Genomic DNA, 8,627 nt, shown 5'->3' on the forward strand with positions numbered 1-8,627 from the left:
AATTGGATTGAATTTGATTTTTTTAATAAAATCTAATGAAATAGATAATTTCATGCATGCAGACATTGTAGTCCGTAGGCTGAGGAGGTTTTTGCAAACGTTTCAAGTCGAGATGTTTTTTTACTGGACTCAAATATTTTTTGACCTTCTTACTACGAATGTCGCGGTCCCCGAGACGAATTTTTGTAACTTTTTTTGTTATTACTAAATCATGAATAAATAGTTGAAAATGCTTTTTTTCGGCTAGAAAAAAGTTTTCTATTGTTGTGTGTGGTAGAATGGTCGAGTAATTATGGACTCGATCTCAGCAATTTAGATACTAAAGTTCCTTTCTTCCTAACTCAAAGTTTAACGGGTTAATACAAAATTAGGTTAAAATGTACTCAATAATGAACTACATTGGTAATGAGCTCTCGAGTCCAGTGTGTTCTCGGTTTTTATTCAAAAATATAAAAACCTCATTTCTTCATAATTATATTATGGAATATTCTGGAATACAATATCCCTCCCGGCCAGAGAAGAAAATTCATGTTTTTTGTGAATTTTCTCACCACTGGCTGCACAATAATATACATATATACATATTGGTGGAGAAAATCTTAAATCTAAAACAAGGGCGACCACGGGCGACCTTCCTAAAGCTATGGCCTGCTAATCCAAAAACTCCTAGACCAATCCTATTAATCCTTCACCTATTAATTTCGTTTTTTCATTCCTACGGACGGAGCCTTGCTTCGGTCCCTCCTGTCAATTCTCTGAGTGCTGAACGCGTTCGTCGGCACCAACAGTAAAGTAGGGGAGGTGGTGGCAAAATGGACCATGGGGGCAGAATGGACCATTGAAAAAAATTGACTTTTTCTAAATTTATTCATAAGTAAGGAGGGGAGGGACTGTGGGCGATGGGTGGAGGACTTGTGAAAGGTAAGAAAGGAAGAGGACTAGAGGGTGGAAAAGAGAGTGGGTTGGCGGGTGGAACAGTTGAACATCTTTTTCTTCCAATTATTTATTATGAGGAATTCAATTCATATAGTATCAAGAAATTAAATTAAATACAATAAATAATAACAATCATAAGCGAAAATCATAGTCTAGTAACAATATTTGGCATGAATGATTATTCGTACTGCTCACAAGTGAATTATTGCACAGGGCCTGCGTCCTCATCAATTAGAGCCCATCCATCGATCCGTCGCACGTCTGGCATTGAATCCAGACGGAGAAAACAATACCAGAAAAATTACTGTGCTTGCACGGTAAAATGCACAGTAATTTTTCTGGTATTTTTTTTCTCCGTGCACTCTCTTCCGCTCTCATAAAAACGCTTTCGACAATAAACGAAGGAAATATTATTTGCTTCGTCCGATTTCTTTCTAGTCTCTCTTGAGTTCACCTTACGTCTACGTCTGCCCTGTTTTTTTCCACTACTAGGCTTTCTGGACTTACAGAAAGGCTTTCTGGACCAGCAGCCTAACAACATTGGTTTGACAGAAGTACACTGAGAGAAATATCTACATAATATCACAAAACTAATTGCTTGCGCCAAATATCTCATTTCTTGAGGATAAATTTCTTGGGAGAAGAATTCCGGATAATGTGTCAGACAATGTCAGATTTCAGTGAAGTATTCATGACTTGAACATGAACATTTTATGATAAAATGAGAATTTCTGGCCACAAGAAATCGGTTTTTTCGTGTCAGAAGATGAGAAAATGATTAGAAATACTAAAAGCTTTGATTCAGTGAATTATGAATCAGAGACTTTCATATTGAATGAATAGAGAGTTTATGCAGAGGAAAACCTCCAGATATTCAAAAACTATAACCGTCGCTTACGATGAATAGCTGAGTTCGAAGGAAAGCAATATCTTCTTTTCTTTTTGTCAAACTTCTCTTTTCCTTTACTATATTATGTCATTGCGAAAAAAACATCTTATCATTCAATAACTTCCTCCTTAACCCGAAGAGCACTGACTTCTTGTCTGAAACTTATAAATTGATTAAATACCGTGAGTGTCCCAATTTCCGCACGGGACCCCTTTCCCGGACGCAGAGCGCTCTTAGGATAGAATTTAGCATTTATCACATATTCACAGTCATCATGTGCATTTCATTTTGTTACATGCGATTGTCCAATTATTCCCCTTTAAATCACACTATTGACGAATGTTCCACGAGTTTCATACAATTATTAGAAATTAATCTACGTAAGAGTACCCATGGCTGGTTTCTGAGCTGGTGGTTGTATAGTGCGCGAACGTTAAAAATCATCGATATTGCGTAAGGATCAAACAGCAAAATGTAAGTGAACAATTGATTTCAATAGGTTTCTAGTAGTTGAGCAACAAATTTGGAAAAAGCTGAAATGAAAAAAAGAGAAAAATAATTGTTTTTTATGGAGGAAATGTTAAATCCGGCATCTCGGACGACTGAATTCGCGGTTGGAGGAGTTCCCGCACATGTGATTTCCAACCCTTGACCTCAATGTTTTTTTTCTGTCAGTTTCTTTGCTTTCATAAAGATATATTATTTTTTGAAACTCTCGTGCATTAGATAATGAAAAAATTATGAGAATAAAAATAAAAATAACAAATATAACAAATTCATCCATTTTTTGAATCTTCTAGGCCTGGAAATACAGAAAAAAAGCCCGCAAATATATCAATGAGGACTTGCAGAAATTTCTGAAGACTGTCAATTCAGGAAGGACTGTAGGATGAAAAAAAAAGAACTTTTAGATAATAGTTGTGGAGACGCTAACGATTCTCACAGCCCTCCCGAAAAAATCCCTCTAAATGAACCATAAACTCAAATATTTTATTGTCTCAACGTTTTTGTTTGTCTATTATTGTGTTGATCATAGTTTATCATTGTTGAAATAGTAATAAAATTACACTTAATATACTTTTCACAACTGATTTCCTATATTTCTCAGCCTCTATTTCACTGTGTCCGAGAATCGGGCACACGATATCCGGCAACCCGGCTAGGTCAGTTTTAGTCGTCCGAGGACTCGACCATAAGAGCTATGATGGTTTTTTATGAATATTTATCGAATTCTTCGGAATTAAAGTTGAAATCGAATGTCTTTTTGTCAAGAACTGATCAAAGATGACTCATGAACCTTCAGAATTCATAATTACAAAAAAAAACACACAAATTAAACGCTATTGTCTGGTAGAATATTCTTAACCGTGCGGCAATTGGGACACTCACGGTATGAATGCGATATTTTTCGCTCAAGAAATGATTTTTGTGATTTTATGTCAATTTGTCTCTCTGAGAGCTGAGAGCAAAAAATAAACAAACAATGAATCATAATTGATTCATTGTGTTATCAAACCAATAGTTCGCTGCAGCTGGGCCAAGGCCGTAAATTTTACCCTGGATCCACGGTAGATTCTCACTCACATCTTGTCTGACATCTCTGCTATGAACTCTGGTTTTGAACTCTGGATCCAGAGTTGAAAACCAGAATTGTGGCAACATTGTCCAGTGGGGTCTAGGAATCTCCCTTGATTGGAAAATCATCCTTAGAATCATCTGCACTATATTTCGAGACCCGCTCTTGCACTCGGGCCTCAAAAAACATTCACATCTTGTCTGACATCTCTGCTATGAACTTTGGTTTTGAACTCTGGTTTCAGAATGGAAAACCAGACTTGTGACAACAATGTCCAGTGGGGTCTAGGAGTCTCCCCTGGTTAGAAAATCGTCCTTAGAATGATTTGCATGCTATTTCGCGACCCGCTCTTGCACTCGGGCCTCAAAAAACATTCCTATCTTTTCTGACATCTCTGTTATAAACTTTGGTTTTGAACTCTGGTTTCAGGATGGAAAACCAAATTTGTGACATCATTGTCCAGTGGGGTCTAGGAATCTCCCTTGGTCAGAAAATCGTCCTTAGAATCAATTGCACGCCATTTCGCGACCCGCCCTTCCACTCGGGCCTCAAAAAACATTCACATCTTGTTTGACATTTCTGCTATGAATTTTGGTGTTGAACACTGAGAGTAGAGTTCAAAACCAGAGTTGTGACTACATTGTCCAGTGGGGTCTAGGAGTCTCCCTGGTTGGGAAATCACCCTTAAAATCATTTGCACTATATTTCGGCACCCACTCCTGCACTCTGACCCCTTTAGACAAATATGAATATTGTTGAGTAAACGTTCACATAAAAAATTTCATCTTTTACTTGCGTTTAGTCAACTATTTGTCAACTATTTATTTCATTTTTTATTTGCGTTAATCTAGACTGATATTCGTATTCAATGAATTAATCTTTTGAAAAAATGATTTACTAGTCTACTATCTGCATATCACTTATCAATTGATTCGATGTGTTTAGATTATTGTCTAGATTTAATTTGAGAAGTAAAAAGTGAGTGTCCACGATCTCCCATATATCCACGGTCAAAGTTACCATGGAGCGTCTGAATAGACACTGCCAATTCTCAACATATGCACCCAGAAAAATGGTTTATTTGAATTAAATAAACTTTATTTGGATCAAAAAAATCCTCTTAGAATGAAATAACCCATTTTTCTGCATGTGGTAAGTTGAAAACCAAAAAGTGTTCTTCTATCAGCTAGAAGCATACATTTTTTGGGTTTCAAGCATACATTCTATCAGCATACATTTTTCAATTAGATGTTCAATTTTTTCTGTTTTTCAACCGCCTTACTGCTCCCCCTCCATCAGTCATATCTACTCTTCTTTCCCACTACTCCCTACCTTCTTTGTGAAATAAGTGTGAAAAATGGAAGGAAAGGAGAAATAAAAAATTTTTTTTTAAATTTTTCCCTTTTTCGGAGTGGGCCATTTTGCCCCGCGGTCCATTTTGCCTCCACCTCCCCTACTAATATTGTGATGATGAGGATTAATGTTGTCGCACCAGACAATATTGATGCTGGATGTTGACAGAATTCCGGAATACCATAAAACGTCATTTGTATCTAGACGTTTTTCATCTTGTTCCAGCTCTGCTTGCAGGCCTTGTAGCTCCTTGACATTCCGTACTACACTACGGAGATGGACATCTTTGAAGTTCAATTGTCCGTTCCTCAGGTAGTAGCTCATACTGTCGCTCAAGGTTAGGTTCATCTTCGGGTGAATATGTAGATCAAGGCGCACTTCCGATGATTTCCGTCCTCTGATTGTGAAATCTGCGGCGATTACTTTGCAAAGATTGTCAATCTGGAGGATCCCAGTCCCATCTAGGTTGCTTCTATTCTCCCTCTGTCTACATCGGATGTTAATTTCCTCTAGGTGTGGTGCTGTGTAAAGCCATGCATTGTCCGAGGTCAGGTGAATGAGGAACAGACGTTTTAATATTATGTGTTTCACGACACATCAATCGGGGATTTTTGCGGGGTCAACGCACATGTGTACCTCGCAGAGGCTATAGAGCCGTATAGCTTGCGTAGGCAGTATTTCCATACACAGGTACTGTCCGTCCAGCCTCTTGTAATTTTCCAACTGCTCTGATGTCATAGGAATTAATTGCTGCGTCGGGCCGTAGATAACCAAACACTCATTTTCTGGTTCAACGTACGAGTAGTAACCTTCTACTGTCTTCACGGGCAGGTCATGCGGTTTGTATACGCTATAAATCTGGGAATCTACCAGCGGTATTTCCAGCAATGTCACGATTTTTGTGTCGAACGTGTGAATGCTGACAGTTGAAATACAACTTATACATACTGCTAATTACAATGTCTGTGGGAAAGATGAATCCCGTTGGCAATTTAGCCTTCTTTAGGATTTTTACTACATATTGCTCTGAGAGAACTCCTGTCCCCAAGATCCTTCCTTCTTCGTCTGTTAGAAGACGCTGGATTTTTTTAGCGTCCCTCATCATTCCGTCAAAGACTGCTGTAATGACCATGAAGTGTTCGTCCATGTCATCACGAACTAGGGTTGTGTTGAATCTTGATGCCATGCGTTCTGAGAGCTGTCTTGTTGTGTGTAATAGAATTTCTTCATTTTGCTGTACGATCTCCTCTGCATGCCGCAGTCGAAAGAGTGTAGAATTGATGACTTCAATTTGATTTTTTGTGACGTCATATGAGCTTCCCTGTTCTCCTTCAAAACGGTTAAGGCATTCATGAATTTCCTTCGCATCTGAGGCGTCTGTTGTACCAAATAATGACTTGGTCACGCTGCCGAATCCATCGATTAGGCCTCAACGATCTCTGTTAGGTTGTCCAATGCCAAGAATCCCGTGAATCGTCTTTCTCATCCCTGTATGGCCACTAATTCGTTCTCGCAAAATTGTTCGAAAATTTTCCCCTGACTTTTCAATTTTCGAGAACAGATGCTGTGTTAATAAATAGTGACCTTCGAGTCATCAAGGAGTCACATCTGTCGTCGCTGCAAAGGTCCAGACGTGATTGCTCAAGAATAATCTACCAATAGATTCGAAGTGGAGGCCTGGATTATGGATGAATTCATCAACAGTATGTCCCTCCCTTTTTATAACTGAGATCATGCTGCCCAGCATGATTAATATGAAGGAAATTCCTAGGAGCCCATAATTGCCGGTGTCTCTCTTGAATTTCCTTTTCTCTTTCTGATTCATTTGCATTTCTTCAAAATCCTTGGGTAGTTCGGTGTGCTGATCATCAGATACACACGTAATTAAACCGATGAATGCTCTCAATCCACTGATATGCACCTTCAGTTCCTTGTTTTTCTTGCCAGAACGAATCGTGTAGTTTACATCTGAATTTTTCTCAGCAATCTCGTAAGGTCCAAGCCACGGTTGCATTAGTTTTTTAGACCTTCCACATCGCACAACTTCATTCTTCAACAGGACTTTGTTGCCGACGCAGAAATCTTTATCCTCAGCATCCTTATCGTATAGTGCTTCTTTCCAGTCTCCCTTGAAGCATTCAAATGTTCCTTCGTGACTTGGTGCGAAGCACGTAGTCGTTCTCGCAACTCCTGGGCATAATCATCGTACGTGTACGTGGGGCGCGGCGGCTGCTTAACGGAGGTCGGTAAATCAGCGCGCCTCCCGTACAGTAGCTCGAATGGTGTTCGTTTCGTTGCGGTATGTTACGTTCCAAGCTGGTTCTCCGTTGAACAGATGGCAGGTCTGTTGTATGAGGATTTCGGGTTTAGGTATTTTTTAGAAAGGTGGCGGGTAAGTTGCCCGTGGAGCGCTAAAGTACTCTGCTCGCTGGAAGCGGGAAGGTTCAAAATAACGTTGTCGACACTCGGTTTATTTCACTGTTAAAGCTTTGTAGTTTTAATAAAAATTATTCAGAGACTTCAAGAATTCAATTACAACTAGAGGAAGTGTTTCCTCTTCGAACGTTGAGACAGTAGTGTTCTTACTTCTAGTTTCTGGTTCTTAACGCTACTTTACAGAAATTTCTTAAGTCTAAGTTGCAACCCCTAAGACGTGGTAGGGAGCCAATCAGAGCGTTACTTATTCTGAAGGGCTGGCCTCTTCACCCCCACAACGCTTGACCTCTAGGGCCCACCTACTCTCTAGTGGCGTCGCTTGTGACGTAGGGCCCAACGTGGCAAAAAGGGGGGAAGGAAAACATCCGGCATCGAGAAGAAGAGAAGTTTTGGGGCGAAAAGAAGGGGAGGATGTTTTCTCCCGGCTTAGGATTTGAGGGAATCTCTAGACTCATTAAGGAAAGTTGTCAATGGTTTTATAATAGGGTTCTACTAGGAAAGGTCTCTTTGTGACGACTGGGGCGTACGAAGAGCAATGAAAAACTTTACAACGACGTTGACAATAAACAGGGAACGAGAGAGAAATTTAATGAAAATTAGAAGGTCATACAGACCATTTAGAGAAGACTTTTACGATGGGATTAAGAAATTCGAGAGAAAATAATTTCGAAGACGAAATTTTAGTTTCGCGAAGGGCGTCATTAAACAATAACCATTTGTCACCTTTTCGTTCGGGCTGTCACAGTGTCTAGACATCTGGGAATATTCCATTTATGTCTTCAAGTTCCTATCCTTTTCTAAATTCAATTTGTTCCCATGGGTATTTGTTAAATTAAATAAATTTATTTTCTATTATTTACATATATTTTGATCAATCAAATACGCGACATTTTGACGTTGAGTTCGAATAATTCCCGCGGAGCACGAGCTCCACTAGGGAATAGTTGGGGAAATTATATTACTAATACGACTTTATACAACAGGTCCAATGCCCGTGGAGCGCTAAAGCACTCTGCTCCACAAGTGCGGGAATTTTCGAATAAAAATAATTGAACACGAACGCCAATTTAATTAGATAATCCAATCGAAACGTTTATATTTACTTTTCAAAACTTAGAAGATATTTTACAACAACACTTTAGGTTTTTAAAACTTGAGAAGACGATAACAATTTCTCTCGAACTTCTCGTATCCACGTATGGGGTGGATCTGCCCGTACTCTTACTCTAAAGATTAGTCTAAGTGTCGAAGACGAAGGGCTCATCCCACAGAAAAGAGTAGGGGACCAATCGTGGCCTTGAATCCAGTGAGCAGTGTTGGTCTAACGCCCCCGCGATCGCTCGAGCTGGCCCAGCCCCAACTCTCGAGTCTACGTGACTTGAACAAAGGGCCTTACATGTGGTTTTTCGGGAGAGACAGAAAATGCTTGAATTTCAC

This window comes from Diachasma alloeum, unplaced genomic scaffold (assembly GCF_001412515.2).
Source record: "Diachasma alloeum isolate Michigan unplaced genomic scaffold, Dall2.0 Dall_scaffold_01174, whole genome shotgun sequence".
Taxonomy (NCBI): Eukaryota; Metazoa; Arthropoda; class Insecta; order Hymenoptera; family Braconidae; genus Diachasma; species Diachasma alloeum.